This window comes from Bemisia tabaci, chromosome 9, assembly GCF_918797505.1.
Source record: "Bemisia tabaci chromosome 9, PGI_BMITA_v3".
Classification (NCBI taxonomy): Eukaryota; Metazoa; Arthropoda; class Insecta; order Hemiptera; family Aleyrodidae; genus Bemisia; species Bemisia tabaci.
The window spans coordinates 12,227,962-12,245,840 of record NC_092801.1 but is presented as its reverse complement, the minus strand read 5'-3'; positions in this window follow the sequence as shown (position 1 = coordinate 12,245,840).

The following is a 17,879-nucleotide window of genomic DNA, read 5'->3' as shown; positions in this document are numbered from 1 at the left end:
TTCGTCGGCGTCTGTCATGATGAATTTTCTTGATTAACTAAACGCGGTGACTCAATTGGATAGAAAAAAGAGCGAACAACTAAACGCGGTGACTTAAGCGGATAGAAAAAAAAGAGCAAATTCAAGCTCGTGCTAGTAATATATAAAACAAATGCAAAAAGAGAAGCGCTACGCACAAAAAAACTCAAAAGCACTAGAGACTGTAACACTACAAAAATATGTCAGCAAGAAGCAGTCAACTAAGCCAAAATCGACTCTAAAGCATTCTACTAAAAGCATTGAGAACAAACTCAGAGGCTGCAGTTTTTGCATGAATTGCAATTTTACATTGTGAGAAAAAATAGAGAAAAGCGAAAAAATATTGTCTCAGATATGTTAGCTTAATTCAAAGCGAGATCGTTAGCACTGCAACTAATTCTAAGCAATGCACTAACTTTTTACCACAGTCTTACACTGATGCAAAATTTACTAGCGAATAAATAAGCAGAAAAAAAGGCAAGAAGAAATGTTTAACTTTGATACTTATCAAAAAATAGCGAAAAGGTACGCGAGTGGTTGGCACCAGGAATCGGCGCTAAGTCGAGAGAACTTGGGGAAACTGTTGCATGGTCGTGAACATACCTAAGGTTCTTAGTACTCATAGATAATTTACTATGGAAGCGTTGAGTTTCACAAGATGGAGGTTTATTCGGCGAGGAACTTAGAGTGCAAGAGGCGTGCTATCTCTGGTCATGTAGAATCCAAAAAAGCAAAAGAGAACAAAAAGGCAGATATAGCACTGAAAAAAGGGCAGAAGACAAGAAGCGAAGCATATTTCTAAATAGTTTGAGCAGGTGCAGTATAGAAGTATTCTGAAAGGAAGTGTGCGGTAGGCTCGGTGGGTCTGTCACCCCCGACCATGGCTTTTGCGAGGGATTCACGAGAAAAGAGAGAGAGGGAGGTCGAAAAGAACGAGCCACTTTTTCGTTAATTTTTTCGACTTAGGAACTTGCGAGAAGAGCATAATGAGGAGCAAGAAGAGCAATAATGAAATTCAGCGGCGAGGGTAAGCATTGTATCACTGTGGACTGTAAAAAAAAAAGCGTAAGCCAAAGAGCTTGATTAATGAACTCCGGCTCGAAGGACCATTTGTTGCGGTCTCCAATAGCTAGGGGAGCAATAGAATAGAGAGAGGAATAGGACAGAGGAAAGAAGAGTAGGGCGAAGCGATCTGGCAACCTCGGAACGACGAGCTCCGGCCTATCATTGACTAGGGGGCTACGCCCCCTGGCCGCTACGCGGCCCAACCCCCTGAAGGCGCTCCGCGCCATCAATGGGCCGCTTCGCGGCCCTATTTTTACCCTCCTATCAGTGTTAGTTTTATTTTTCCCCTAAAAAATTACGAAATGAGATATACTTTAATTTTAAACTTTATGCTTAAAATTACTTTAAAATTAAAAGGACGCGTTTTGGAATGACTGCTTGATGAAACATTGCTGTAAAACAATGATCAATGATAGTCAGGTAGTAATTAAGATTTCTTGAGTCGGGAATCGAACCTATATCGAAGACATATGGACGCATTCGACGTCTTAGACGACTCGGCCACCGCTCGACGGGAATTCGCTAACGCGAATCTTGTGTACATAAGTGTAGAGCTGATGCGCAGGCTACACAGCTACTGCGCAACCTCCTCGACCACTGCGCATCCTCCCGCGCATAGCGGTAGCAGTACCAGAGCATTCTATAAACTCACTCACTTTTATAACGTGATTTTAAAAAAAACCTGGGTCCTTTTTCCAAAATCTGATTACAGCGGGCTCATCTAGGGCCTATTACCTGTCGATTTACGCAAAAATCATGGAAATCGGCCCGGTAGAACGCTCAAACGAACTATGACAAAAAGTATAAATTTACATTGTTTAAATGGGAGAATTCGCAACTTTACCACGTAATATAAAAAAACCTGGGCCATATTTTGAAAATCTGAAAAGAGTTGGCTTATCTAGAGACAATTGCCCGTCGATAACCGCAAAAATCATGAAAATCGGCCCGGTAGAACGCTTGAACTAAGCGTTACCAGTTTCGCAAAATTAGGAGGTCTTGGAGCTTATAGTATAGATAGCGCATGGATGGAACCCGTCGAACTCAAAGCGGCCAGTCCATAAAGAGAGAAAATGGGGATAAATCTACATGACAGAGAGAAAATGCACTATAAAAATATGAAAAATAAGCACTCTAAGCACTCACCGAAGTCCTCAGTCTGGTACAGCCATCAAAATTCGGTCCGTACAGTTTTCCGATCTACGATAATGGAAAAGAATCGCATCGGTCCGCGGCGGATCGGAGGACGGTAATTTTCCGAAAAATTTTCAATTTCCCGAATCAGACCCTACTCTCCAGTCTCCGATACCAGGCCCATACTGGAGGATATGGTCTATTGAGCCCGAAAATTTTACAAGTCCGAAAATCCGAATATTTTGCACAATCTGAAAACAATGTAAGGAATAAAACCGCGTATACACATAAGATAGGTATGTGTCATAGATGTGTTTTTACCATCAGACATACAACCTGTCATTAGTAAAGTCAAGAATCCCATGTATTCAAGCAAGCATATAAAAACTCGTATATGCACATAACATACGCATGCGACTTAGGTAAAAGTTGGATTTTCTCGAAAACTAAAACTCGTATCAAAATTCGGTCTGTACAGTTTTCCGATCTTCGATAGTGTAAAATACTCGCATCGGTCCAAGGTGGGTCGGAGGAGGGTAATTTTCCGAAAAATACTTTCCAGCGCGGGACTTAGAAAATTGTTTAATTTCCCGAATCAGACCCTACTCTCCAGTCTCCGATACCAGACCCATACTGTAAGATATGGTCTATCGTGGATGACGTCAAAATTTTACAAGTCCGAAATCTCGAAAACAAAAAGTCGTATCAAAATTCGGTCCGTACAGTTTTCCGATCTTCGATACTGGAAAAGAATCGCATCGGTCCGCTACGGATCGGAGGAGGGTAATTTTCCGAAATTTTTTTAATTTCCCGAATCAGACCCTACTCTCCAGTCTCCGATACCAGGCCGTTACTGTAAGATACGGTCTTTCGAAACCGAAAAATTTTACAAGTCCGAAAATCCGATTTTTTTGCACAGTCTGACAACATTGTATCGAAAAATTAACTAATTTCTTGCACGATCTGGCAACACTGTAAAATTCGATGTTGCAAAATTTCACCCATAATTAAATCATTTATTTACGTGCACCGTCCGGCAACGCTGTAACCGCCATCTTGGAGAATACACCGTTGCATAACCTGCATATTGAAGGGGCTACATTATACCATTGCATAACCCGCATATTGAAGGGGCAACATTATACCATTGCATAACCCGCATATTGAAGGGGCAACATGCAATACTTTTTACAGTGTTGCCATATTGAACAATAATCACCATACAACATTGTAATTTATTTCGTATTTTTCTGCACCATCGTGCAACGCTGTTGGACATTTTACTGCGCTAAAGTCATCATTTTCACCCTACTAAAGTGTGCCGCTGGACAAATATTTCATGTTTTATTGTGCCATCCATTCAGACCAAAAAAAAACCGATCACTTTTCTGCCGTCCAGGGCAGCAATTCTGATTTATAATCTAAATTCCCACCTAATACATGAAAGAACACGCCAATTCCTCAATTTACACCCAAGAAATTGTGCCGTTTGGTAAACATAGATTTAGTGTTTCGATAATTGCGTTCATCTGTGCCGAAAAAAACCCCCTGAAATCCAATAATTTTTTAGCCACATTAGGCTGAGAAACTGATTTCCTTGTTTCCTTGTACTAGGCGGAAATAAAAGCGGATTTTTTTTTTTTTTTTTTTTTTTGTGATGAGGGGAAAAATTCGCTACAGTGCCCCCATCATGAGGGTCGCCAAGACGCCCCTCATGAAAAGGGCCCACCGAATACCGGGACGGCAACGACCATCAGCTGGTGAAGAGCCGCCGAAGCGACCCCTAACCGACCCGACCGCTGTGAGATGGGAAGACCCGGTTATGTGGGGGTGAAGCACGCCGCTGTGTTCCGTACCCACTAAACGACCCCTCCAGGCCACACCCCGTGCAAGTGTGGCCCATCGGACGCTCTATCCTCCCGTCGGACGTCCCTAAGGCACTCTTCGAACGGCAGTCCCCGACCCCGGCGCCCCTCAGGCCCCCCCACTTAAAGGGAGGGTCCCCCCATCCCCCGGGACCGATCTGCCGAAGCCATCATTGTACCTGGAGTCAAGGGCGTAGGAGGAGAGCCTAGGCCCAGCTTGCGCCAAACCCTGCGACAACCCCACGGCAGGGCTCTGGAGCCGAGAACTGGAGGGCAGGGAGGGCAGACCAGCTACGTCTCGCACAGCCCTCGAGGCACCCGATCTTACGCGGCCCCAGAAGGGGGCAGCCTACACTGAAACGGTCATTTTGCCTTTGGGCCCACTAATCCTTAGCCCTCACTTCGCGGCGCGGCCCGGGAGAAGCTTTGAATTTCTCCGGGATTCAAAGTTTACCTCGAGCAGCGCCGCGAACATTTTCTCACGCAAGCGAAGGAAACTGGGAGATGGGACGTCGGCGGGACCTGTCTGGCGGATGCGTTCCAGCCGCTTGTCTTGCATTTTCTTGCGTTTTGAGAAAACTGCCCAGCCACGATTCCATCGGTTTCCGGCAGACATGCGAAGCTGCCAAATCGGTCAGGGGCCCGCACTGTTCCGGAGAGAATCTCTGAGAATTTTGCGGGACTCTGATGAATTTGGCTGTGGCTCATGACACTGTCCGTCCGGCAATTCTTGGAAAGCGTGGTTTGGAGTCTGAATTTTTGCTGCTTCAGAATTTCCCCCAGTACTTTCCCATGGGAACCGACGCTTCCCTGGCATCTCTGGCCCAGGGTAGCGTCTGAACATCACTTCTGAAGTTAGTCGTGATTTTCTAAGCGCAAGAGGAAGGTGTTAGAGGCAATTGCCCAGTCCGGCCCGCGTCACCGAAAGTTCCGACTCGACCGTTGTGCGTGATCGCGTTTTAAATTGTCTTCGTTTGTCGTGTAGTCGTGGTTTTATATTTTTTCTTAAGTTTAATATCCTTTTCTATTTTTTTGTCCTTTTTGTTTTTTTTTTTTTATCGAATCTGGGTAATATCGGACGTTATTTCCACTTGTGAAGAGCCACCTTGGCCTTCATTTAACATTGTCTAAAACGTGTTAGCGTTGGGTTTAAATTTTCTTGTGTAGTGTGTACTGTGAATAAATCTTGAGTGGCCCGTAATTAAATTCTGTGTTGGCATCCGTTCTCCATTCCTATCGGCTTCTTCTACCATCCTCCTTCAATCATAGAGCATCCAGCACCCGTTTGGCGGCAGGAGCCGAGCGAGTCAAAGAAATCCTCAGGCCAGGTTTGGCAGAATTAAAAATCAAATGCCCTTACTAGTCCTTTCTTGAGTCTATTCGTCGTGTTTTGGAGTTGTCAATGGCTCCTATCCCCTAAAACCTTGACTGGTGGAAATTCGCCCCCGTTAACATCTGCTCGTCACTCCTGGGTCTGTTGGCCAGGAGAGTGACGTGCGTTTCAAGTGGTGGAGGCGCCGGGTAGCCGAAAAATAAACTCCCGGTGAGTGTTTCTTGGCCGTTCTGTAGTACCTCTCCATAAAAAGCCAAGCGAGTGAGAAAATTTAATTTGTGTTTACGAGATTGCGTAGACTCAAGAAAGGAATTATATAGTTGATTTTTCGGTCGTTTTTTTATTTTTTTCCTTTTCGTTTTTGATCATTTTTCCTTACAGGTCAAATGTATGCAGGAGAAACCAGGGAATTTTCTTGTCTTTTCAGGATTGCGTTTTTTCAATTGGATGCAGTATCATGTTTTTTTTTATTTTTTATAAGGTCAACGTAATTTTCTTATTGTTTCTTGTTTCCTTCTCTCGTTTTGGGTTTGTGTTAAATTTTTTTTTGATAAACCGAGCGAGTTTTAAATCGCCATCTTGCGTATTACTGAAATGCCTGAGTTCGTTTTGTGTGTTTCTGAGCCAGATCAGCGGTAATTTTTAATTTAATTTAAACATTTTTTTTATTTCACTTACTACCGCCTATTTCATTTTCTAATCATGTGGAATGCATACCTTAAATATATTTATTAACACCGAGTCGACCAGGGTAGATTATGCTGAACTTCTTCCCTTACTAAGAGAGAAACAGCAGAAGTCATTTCGAGTCAGGCAGTTTCGACAAATGAAATCTGTCCGGTGAATCTGTCTGCAATCTGTCTGATGAAATCAGATGAAACCTAATAAAGCCACTTTGGTTCTATTAGGTAAATCCCTACGAGACTCTTTCTATTAATGGCCTGAATTTGCCACTCCATTCAGATAACCACTGGAAGAACGAGTCTCCAGGAGATTTTGTAAAAATTTAGTTCAATAAGACCATCATTTAGTTCCATCATTCCAGGAAATTTTTATTATTCTAAAGAAAAACGCAAGTACGTTTGCCACGTTTGTGAGCGTTGGAAATGTTTAAAATTTCTGTTTCTATTTTATTATTAATTAGAAGTTGTAAGATGTGGTTACGCCCCCACACACTAAATTTCCTGAAAAGAAATCGAGCAAGAGCTAAGTAGACTAAGTTAGAGTTAGTAGAATCGAATGACAACAGAAGTCAGTAAATTTTTAATTAATCAAATTATCTTGTAAGAAAATTTTATTACCCCCTCCTTATCGAAAATATGTTGTAATATAAGTAATTTCAGCCGTAAATCGGCAACAATGCACTGAAAAGTGCAAGGCGCACATACTTGCATTTTTTCCCCGCGGTGGCTTCACCGTTGTTGCTCTTACCAGTTCAGTTCGTATCTAGGCCTCGAGAATGTAAACAGCCTCAGTCCAAAACTCCATGTCTTATTTCAATAAAACTAGTAATACCGTGTTACGAAATGCGTTGCTTCATATCCTCAAATCAATACAAAACAACAGGTTATGCCGCCCAGTGATCGCATCTGCATTTGTTTTTATTTTTAAAAACCGAATTACGAAGACGGAGATGGAGTTTCTTTCGATTCGTGGATTGTGTCTTGTTCGTGCGTTCATTACGTGTTCGTTGATCGTTCTCCGTTCGTTACGTTTTACTACGAGTCGCGAAGTGCTTAATAATGGGCTGGTTCTCTGACAATAAAGAAAACACCATTAATATTAAAAGTGATCTGGATATTCATGACCTAATGCTATATGCATTATTATTTCTACTGATCCTTATATTAATAGGGTTCTACATTGCGCAGAAGTGCAAAAAACTGAAAACTCGACACGAAGCCCTGGAGCGCAGAATTCGTGGAGTGTAATAACCTTAAAAATTAAAATTAAAACTTAAGAAATTAAAATTTAAAAAAAAAAATTAAAAAATTAAAAATTAAGAAATTAAAAAATTAAAAAATTAAAAATAAGAAATTAAAAAATTAAAAATTAAGAACCGAAAAAAAAAAAACCCGAGATTGAAAACCGATAACATTAAAAAAAATAAAAGTGCTGTGGTTGTGCGACTGTGTTGAATCGAAAAATTATCACGGACAATTTTTTTTTCGTGTAAAAGCGGACAGTTTATGTATTTTTTGTTGTTGTGTTGATCAGCTTAGATCACAAAAATGGATGCAATTCTAACAAGTGCCGGTTTCTCGACCATTACGAAGTTGAAGGGTGTTTCGAATTACACTCTCTGGAAATTTGAGGTAAAGATCTTTTTGGAAGCAGCAAAGGTTTATAATGTAGCGGTCGGTAACGATGCTAAACCTCTTTTAGACGCGGATAAACTTAAAACCTGGAATGAGTCAGACGCAATGGCGAGAAAAATAATTGTAACTACAATAGATAAGAGCCTCTTGACTCACATTTTGACTTGCACCTATGCCCATGAGATGTGGTCGACATTAAAAAATCTCTTTGGAAAATCAACTGAGCAAGAAAAAAGTGCCTTGTATCAAGAATTTTTTGGTTTGAATTTTATAAAAAATGGAAACGTGGTCACTTATGTGAGCAAACTTGAAACACTCTTTGTGCAGTTGAAGGGATTAGAAGCTGGAATCAAAGATGAAATGCTTATTAATAAAATATTACAGGGACTACCTGACTCATACAGATCATTCAAAACAGGATGGGATTTTCTACCAGTTGGTAATAAAACCCTTGAAACTTTAAAAAGTAAACTTTTGGCGGAGCATAATAGAGAGAAAGCAGTTAAAACCGAAGAGCCTGTTGCCTTTCTGGGAAAGGAGAAAAGAACCTGTCACCGGTGCAAAAGAGCTGGACACATAAGTCGTTATTGCAGAGTTAACATTGACAAGAATAATGATAGGTCCGAAAACAATAAATATGATAAATCAGTTAATCGTGGAGACAGTAACCGTCAATGCGGAATTTGTAAAAAAACAAACCATGACGAAAGTCAGTGTTTTTTTCGAAACAAAAATGATAATAAAAACAATTCGGGTAAAAACCCTAAACCTGATAAGAATGTTGCTTTCGTTGCTCACGGGGGAGAAAATGAGTATTGCGAGGACATATGGGTCTTTGATTCCGGCTGCACTTCTCATTTAACTAATAAAATTAACATAATGACCTCAGTAAAAAACGTTAATACAAGAGTATCTAGTGCCAAAGAAGGTGTTGACATACAAATTGAAGCGATGGGAAAGGTAATAACAGACAAGTGTGAGCTCAATGATGTCTTATACTCGCCCGATATTTGTACTAATTTGATATCGATAAACTGCATTATTAAAAACGGAGGAACGGTAAACTTTTCAGAAAAAGGAATAGTCGTATTAATGAATAATTACCCTGTTATGCACGGAAAACGCGATAAAAATGGCTTGTTCGTTGTCACTCTTAAAAGTGTCTTGCAAAACACAGCTTTCTTCGTGTCAAAAACTGAAGATTTGACGCTATGGCATCGGAGACTAGGACACCTAAGCATCGAAAATATTAAAAAACTAACAACAATGTCGGAGGGTTTGCATTTTTCTAAAAATCAGTTTAATAAATTAAAATTAATTTGTGACGTTTGTCCTAAAGCCAAACAAACGCGCGCCTCATTCGGGAAGATGCGGACACCAGCAACACGCCTACTTGAAATTATTCACACGGACGTCTGCGGAAAAATAAGCCCACCAGCATGGAGCAACGACGAAGAATATTTTGTGACTTTTCGCGACGACTTTAGCGGTTTTACGTGCCTGTATTTGCTTAAGAATAAGAGCGAAGTTTTCGATACTATAAAAACGTATGTAGCGTTTGCGGAGCGGAAGCATAACTTACGAGTCGGTAAATTACGACTTGACAACGGTGGGGAATACAGCTCCACTGAAATGAAAGACTGGTGCCAAACTAAAGGAATCGAATTGGGTTATACACCAGCAAATACGCCCTCACTTAATGGCGAAAGCGAACGCCTTAACCGCACGTTGGTTGAAAAAGTGCGTGCTATGCTCTTCAATTCGAAATTGAATAAAGAAATGTGGGGCGAAGCTGCCCGTGTAGCTGCCTATCTCGTGAACAGATCCCCAAAAAGCGGCTCCGAAAAAACCCCATACGAAATCTGGCACGGCAAAACACCAGATTTAAAAAATCTCAGAGTGTTCGGTTCGCGAGTCTTTGCTAAAACTACTACATATCTTAAAAAACTAGACAGTCGAAGCAAAGAGTATATTTTCGTGGGATACGCGGAACATGGATATAGACTTTTCGATCCAATTGATTCGCGAATGATCATCTCGCGTGACGTCATTTTTCGAGAAAATGAAACGATTAAACTTCTCAACAACGCAGACAACGAAGTGCGGATTTTGCTAGACCATGAACCAACAAATGCCATACGGCCGGAAGCAGACAGCCAAGAAGAAGAAGAAGACAGAAGAAAGAAGACGCAAGATAAAGGAGGTGAAGAAGATACGACAGAATCAGAAGAGTCAACTGCTGACGATTCAAATGCTAGCTTATGGGAGCCAAGTGATGAAGAAACCAACCAAACGGTGCTGGAAATTGACCATGATGGAAAACGATACCCGGACCGAGACAGAGCCCCGGTATGCAGATATCCAGACCCGGAGAATCGAGCATTGTACGCGCAGTACGCCTCTGTTTTTGCTGACGCCGAACCTGTGACAGTGCATGAGGCAATGAACTCGGAAAATGCAACTGAGTGGACTAAGGCGATGTCAGATGAGTATCAATCATTAATTAAAAATAAGACCTGGGTTCTAGTTGATCCTCCCTCTAATAAACCAATAGTCAGGAATAAATGGGTGTTTAAAATAAAAAGAGGTCCGAATGGTGAGATAAGTCGCTATAAATGTCGATTGGTTGCTAAAGGATACTCACAAATAGAAGGGGTAAATTATCATGAAACTTTTTCCCCGGTCGTAAGACATTCGACTTTGAGAATGCTATTTGCCTTAGCGGTGGAATTCAATTTAAAATTAGAACATCTCGATGTTGATACAGCTTTTCTTAATGGAGAAATTGAAGAGGAGATTTATATGTATCAACCCGAAAGCTTTGAAGATAAAAGTCAAAAACACAAAGTGTGTTTACTAAAAAAGGCGATATATGGCCTTAAACAGGCCTCTCATGCCTGGAACAAGAGAGCCAATGAAGTTATCACATCCCTTGGGTTACAAAAATCGCGGCTAGAACCCTGCGTCTATTTTTCGCGATCAAAAAACGGCATTTTTATTCTTGCCATTTATGTTGACGATTTTTTCTTATTCTATTCAGATCATGCAATGAAAGATAAGGTCAAAAAGGGGTTAATGGACGCATTTAAAATAAAAGATCTGGGGAAACCAAAACAAATACTTGGGATGAACGTCCACGTAGATGAAAAAAAGGGTGAGGTTAAATTTGACCAGGAAATTTACATCAATCAGATATTGAGACGTTTTCACATGGAAGACTGTAAACCCGTGGGAACACCAATTATAAAAAAGGGTAAAGAGGATGAGAATGAAGACAAAAATAAAAAGGGAGAAATAAACACTGATATTCCATACCAGCAACTAATTGGGAGCTTGATGTACCTATCGGTCTGCACAAGACCTGACATTTCGTATGCAATTAGCTACCTTAGCCAATTTAATAAGAACCCAACGAATGAAATGTGGCAACAAGCTAAGCGTGTATTGCGGTACCTCAAAGGTACAAAAGAGAAAGGGTTGCTTTACAAGAAATCAGAAAATTCAGATGTAATTGTTTTCACAGGATTTATTGATGCCGATTGGGCAGGAAATCTTGAGGATGGTAAATCTTATACTGGATATGTGTATAAAATTAACAATAATACTGTTTCATGGGAAGCGAGAAAACAGAAAACTGTTGCTTTATCATCAACAGAGTCAGAATATTACGCCGTATCCGAAAGTGGCAAGGAAGGGTTGTTTCTAACAAATCTTTTCACTGAAATTTTTAACGAAAAATTCAATCTAAAACTGATTAATGACAATCAAAGTGAAATTAAACTCCACAAAAATCCGAAATTCCATAGTAGGACGAAACACATTGCTGTCAGACATCATTTCCTGAGAGATTTAATCCAAGAAAAAGTTTTATCGTTAGAGTATCTGCCAACAGAGGAAATGGTGGCAGATATGCTAACAAAACCACTGACACCAGCGAAGCATATGTTTTGCCTAAACAAAATACTAACCTGATAATTTTGTTTGAAAGAAAGTAATAATTAAACTTCTGTTGTAAATTTGCATTAAGATTCAAGAAAACAAAAATAATTTTTTTTGATGTAACTAGATTAAGAAAAAATAACTAAACTTAACAAAAACATTTTTGTAAGACGAGGCTAGGGAGTCTCTCGTAAGGAGACTGTAGGGAGTCTCTCGTAAGGAGACTGGGATTGGTTATAATTTTAAAATTTTACGAAACGATTATACGCCTTCATTATGGGGGGGTGTTGTAATATAAGTAATTTCAGCCGTAAATCGGCAACAATGCACTGAAAAGTGCAAGGCGCACATACTTGCATTTTTCCCCGCGGTGGCTTCACCGTTGTTGCTCTTACCAGTTCAGTTCGTATCTAGGCCTCGAGAATGTAAACAGCCTCAGTCCAAAACTCCATGTCTTATTTCAATAAAACTAGTAATACCGTGTTACGAAATGCGTTGCTTCATATCCTCAAATCAATACAAAACAACAAAATATTAAATAATTTGGAGAAAACCGCATAGAAATTGTGACATGTTGGAGATTTCTTTACAAGTCATGTTGAATGGAAGTTAAACACCAACAAGTGTAAAATTAATTGTAAATATTTAAGTTAGATGAATCCATGATAAATTCACCGTAGTTTTTTATTTAACTGTAAACATAATCGAATATTTTCCAGGGCGCCACACACTAAAGTAGTTTCTAAATAATGTTTAGAAATAAAAGTAGAAAGCGGTATCCTTATCGGGTTCCAGTGTTTACGGAAATTTAGTTACCGTTTTATCCCGATGAATCAAGTTGTTTAGAAGTGTTTAGAATTAAATGTTTAGAATTAATTAGGTAAAGTGTAAACCCCCCCAAAAAAATTGAGCCCTACTGGCCACCCTTTAACCAGACTCTGAACCAAGAACCAGTACGAGGTGCAGTCAAGGGAAGGCAAAGCTTCAAGCAATCAGGAACACAGGGACGGTCTGCAACTTCTGGCGCAGGGAATGAGTTCGGCACTCCATAACGCTGCTAAGGATCGTGGCTAAGCTCAACCTACGTCACCTTCGCCAACCCCACTCTCGACGTTCAACGCCCGCCTCGCAACGCCAGGGCGACTAAGAAGACATCCAAAATAGCCCGATGGAAAATGTATGTCCTGCATGCTGGCAGTCACAATCGCGGAGGTTCTGGTGGAAGAAACTGATCTCATTTAAGACGAAGTCTACATGAAGACCGCGTCGTTCAGCCCCACAGCGCCCTTCACCACAGCACAATGGTCAGGCGGAGGACCTTTCAAGCATGATAGCTGCAAGTCTCACGAATACTCGGCTTACGGCACCGGCTCCTCAGCGAGAAACCACACCACAGCGATAACGAAGTGCCTATAGCTCGACTTCGCACCCACCCTGGGAGCATCCCTGCGAAGCTGCCGGAAAGTTCAGACCATATATCCCGTTTCCTGAGTTGCGCATCATGCAGCTGCTTCAAAAGTTTCCGTTCCCATCTCTACCAACTCATCTTGGCATGGCAACGATTCCACCGAAAAATCAATTAAGGCAGGAGACCCATAAACGAACGTTTTCCTCCCGGCCCAACTTCCCGATCAACTCAACGAGCTACCAACAGTACCAACCGTAGGGTACCACGATTGTTCAATCCCCCCTACGCAGAGAAATCATTCTTGGAGCAGCTGGTTTCAGAGTTTTTCAGATGTCCAAATTTTGTATTTTTTGAATTTATTGAATTTTTTAAATTTTTTACCTATTGAATCTTCCAAATTTTGTATTTTTTGAATTTTTTAAATTTTCCAAATTTTGCATTTATTAAATTTTCCAAATTTTTTACTTATTGAATTTTTTAAATTTTGTATTATTAAATTGTCCAAATTTTGTACTTTTTAAATTTTCTAAAATTTGTACTTACTTAATGAAATTTCTAGATTTTTAACCTCTTGAATAAAGGCCACAAAAAAAACGGTGGTCATTTCGCACACTCTAAATAGCATTTTTTTTTACGCTCATTTTTTATTGGGGACCCACTGTTCCTGACCCCAAGTTCTTGGCGACAGGAACAGTGGGGGGGTTGTTGTAGCAGCCAGTCACCCAGAGTTTAAAGTTCCCGCCAGAGTCAGAGTCGAGAGAGCGGTGGGAACAACAGCGAACCTAGTGAGTCGAGAGAGAGAGTAGGTATCGTTGTCGAGATCGTGATCGCGAGCGGGTCGCATTTCCTTCTTGTTTCAAAGATGTAAGTTTCTTGTTTTTGGGTTCACCCCTAGAAGGGGTGAATTGCCTTCTTTTCCGTTTTTCGTTCAAATGTCTTAGTGTCGAGTGTGGAGTGTGCGGGGTGGCCGCCGGGCCATTTCCTTTTCATCCTAAAAGTGTTTGTCCTCCTTTGAAGTCATCTTTCCGGACGAGCCACGAAGGCTCGTTCCGGCTAGCCTTCGTGGCTAGTTCGGAAATTGTAGTAGTAGTCCCCGAGTTCTGAGCAGTTCAATTGCAATTCATTGCTTACGCTGCTTATGCGAATTCATATGAATTCCAGCAATTAAAATGTGTAAATTCTTGTAAAAAAAAAAAAAAAAAAGATTTTTGAATCGAACCCCCCCATTAAATGGTAGAAAGCACGACTTAACAAGCTTCTTTCTTATGTTACATGCACAATGATAATTCGAGAGGACAACCAAATCCGTGAACCAGGGCAGCTCCAAGCGCAAGTGAAACCTCCAGCGGGACATGCAGTCAGAAACACCGTATCCCTATCCCAGCCACGACGGGCACACAGGCGCCATAACTCCTCGCAGGCCGCCGACGACAACCTGGCCAAGCGGCAACACAGCTCACAGGTCCGGCCCCATAACCGACACTGTCCTGGCACGACTTATCCCGCGAGATGTCCACGTCTCACGCATCTCACAGTCTACAGAGCCCAGTTCACACCGCCGGCCAACGACGCCGCCCAACGACGTCATCCAACGCCGATCGCGCTTGTTGCGCCACCCTCTCCAACCTGCGCAGCACCGATCGCTGACCACCCGTTGACGGCATGCAACACGGCATCCACTACGGGCAAGCACACGTCCGCACGCCCAGCCTGGGTTTGACAAACCGACAGCCACACCCACAGAGGAAGCGGCGCCACCCCAGCCCTGGGATCTCCAATTGACGACATCACCAAGAAGACCTACGCCCAAGCTGACTGCAACCCCAAGGAGGACCACAAGCGCCGAGAGCAACCTCCGCACACGGACGAGGAAATCCGATCACGAGCAGCAAAACTTAATTTTTTTTTGCAAAAATCAACCGCCCAATCAATGTAAACCCCCCCCCCCCCCCTCTTCAATGACCCCTTTTAGAATAAGCAGAGAACTTCGAGCAGACAACGGAGGGAGGGTTCTCGACAGGGCGAAAGTGAAGTAAGAGAGTAAATAGAGCCCCCAACACCTCGCGGGCGAGCGGACCACGGGGACCGCCATGCCACCGGCGCACGGCACCCGCGCCGCGGCCGTCGCCACCGCCAAAAGTTGCCATCCCCCTTTTCCCGTTTTTCCCCCTTTTTTTTATCCCCCTTCTACCGTTTTGTCAGAGGTCCGGCGCGATAACATGGTTTTCCGCTGAACGTGGAAATCCGTAAACATACAGTGCCGGAAACGAGAAACAACAGCTAAGGACTTTCAGGAGGGTCCCATGGTAAGCTCGACCGCGATTCCACCTTCAAAGTTCAGTAGTCTCCGAGGTGTCACCCAAGCTGCTCCTCACTGCGTCGAGCCCAAAACCCAGTGCGACCCTCGCCTTGTCGAGAAACCCCCCCCCCCCTTTTGTTCAGTTAGAGTCGTAGAGTTGTAGAGTTGTAGAGTTGTAGAGTCTGTTGAGTCTGTCGTTCGTCAAATAAAATCATCCATTTTAGTAGTCCATCCATCGTATCTTAGTCCTTTCATCTATCCTGAGTCGTCGACCTTTGTAGGTGGTAAGACACCCCCATATCCACTAATACGAGTCCCGTGGAGCTCATCCATCTATCCACGGTGGTGGAGGCAAAAGATCGCCCCAAAGAAGAGTGGTAGTTGGGAGTAGAGTGCCCTTTTGGCCCTACCCGCAGCGACCGTTATATACAGTGTTGCCAGATCTTGACTGGTTATTTACGCTTTACGGAAGGGAGATGTGTATTTACTTAACCTTTCTTTTCTTTTCTTTCTTTTAGTAGACTTTTTCAGGAAGGATTGCAATTTATCTAATTCCCTCATTTTCTTACATGTGTTCACAGGACTCCCTGACGGCACAATTATCAATATACAAATTCAGAAGCGCTCTGGAATATTTTGAAGGAAAGTTTTGCCCTCTCTCATGTTCTCAATTGAAGAAAGAAGCGAAAACAATATTAAAAAGTGACCCAGAAGAAACTCGCTTGACTGAAATCAATAAACAATTCGAGGAGTACAGCGCGAAGTTCCCCATAAAAAAAATTCCGTCAGTTGCTTATACAGAAGAAATTTACTGTCGCGAATTGAAATGGTTATGGATACTTAAAAATAGATCTGAGGAGTTTGAAGTACGTAAAGTCAAAGGTATCTTAGACGGGAAAAAAATGAATCCTAAGAACTTTGCAGAATACATTGGAATTGGTTACTATTTTCTCTCAGAGGATATTCACAACGCTGTATTCAGTAAATTGCCCTGTGAGAGTGGCCCAGGGACCTGGCACCCAAGTCGAGGGCGCTGACAAAACCCATACGTCACGGGACTGGGCAGCGGTGAAGCACCCCCAGCGAGAGGGCAGAGGGGTAGCATCCCTTTTGCGCATGCGCAGGGCGAGGCTTGACCGGTTCCGAGTCAAGTGGAGGGGGTAGCCAGAGCCGGAGACCTAGGGAGCTCCTCGGAGCTGGGCCCTGGGATTATTCTTGGAGAGACTGGCGTTCGAGCGGCACTAGTCCGCTCCTCATCCCATCAACCCAGAGTCAAACCTGTATGTGTGCCCTTTGTAGCGGTCAGTAATAGACATCATATCTCATCAACCAGTTTGGTTCTTCTTTGGTCTTCGATTCTTCCCATCTATCCCGTTTGTGTCTGCACTGCCGTTGCGACGAGTGTCAGCTTTGCACTTGCGACGCCCTGCGTCTGCATTGCTCTAGCGACGCCATCGTCTGCACAGTAGTCGCGACGCGTGTCTGCATCTGCTCTTGCGACGCCTTGCGTCTGCACTAGCACTTGCGACGCTCTACCCCCCCTGAGCTACGCCATCTCACAGCCCTATCCATTGATGACTAAGGATTTAACCCCTGTACCAGAGGTCAATGTCGCACTGGAGTTATTTTTAGGATGTTACACTTTCAAGGGACCGTCTTTTTAGACACCACGGCATTTAGTTTCAGTTTAGATACCTATCTCAGTTTGTAAATAAAAATGTTAGTTTATTTTAGAGTCACATATTTCTTATTTTGCATAAAACCCTTCGTTAGCAGTATGAATAGGGCAACTTAGAACAAAAGTTTTTTCCAAATTGTGCAGAAAAATATGAATTAAATTGCAGTGTTGTATGGTGATTATTGTTCAATATGGCAACACTGTAAAAAAAGTATTATATGTAGCCCCTTCAATATGCGGGTTATGCAATCGTGTAATCTAGCCCCTTCAATCTGTGAGTTATGCAATGTTGTATTCTTCAAGATGGCGGGTATCCAACAGCGTTGCCGGACGGTGCACGTAAATAAATAATTTAATTATTTGTGAAATTTTGCGACATCGAATTTTACAGTGTTGCCAGATGGGGCAAGAAATTAGTTAATTCTTAGATACAATGTTGCCAGATTGTGCAAAATATTCGGATTTTCGGACTTGTAAAATTTTCGGGCTCAATAGACCATATCCTCCAGTATGGGCCTGGTATCGGAGACTGGAGAGTAGTGTCTGATTCGGGAAATTGAAAATTTTTCGGAAAATTACCCTCCTCCGATCCGCCGCGGACCGATGCGATTCTTTTCCATTATCGAAGATCGGAAAACTGTACGGACCGAATTTTGATGCGACTTTTTGTTTTCGAGATTTCGGACTTGTAAAATTTTCGGCTTCGAAAGACCGTATCTTACAGTATGGGCCTGGTATCGGAGACTGGAGAGTAGAATCTGATGCGGGAATTTCAATTTTTAGTGGCGTGGCGGTGGTGTGCGCTTTGAGATGCGTATCAGA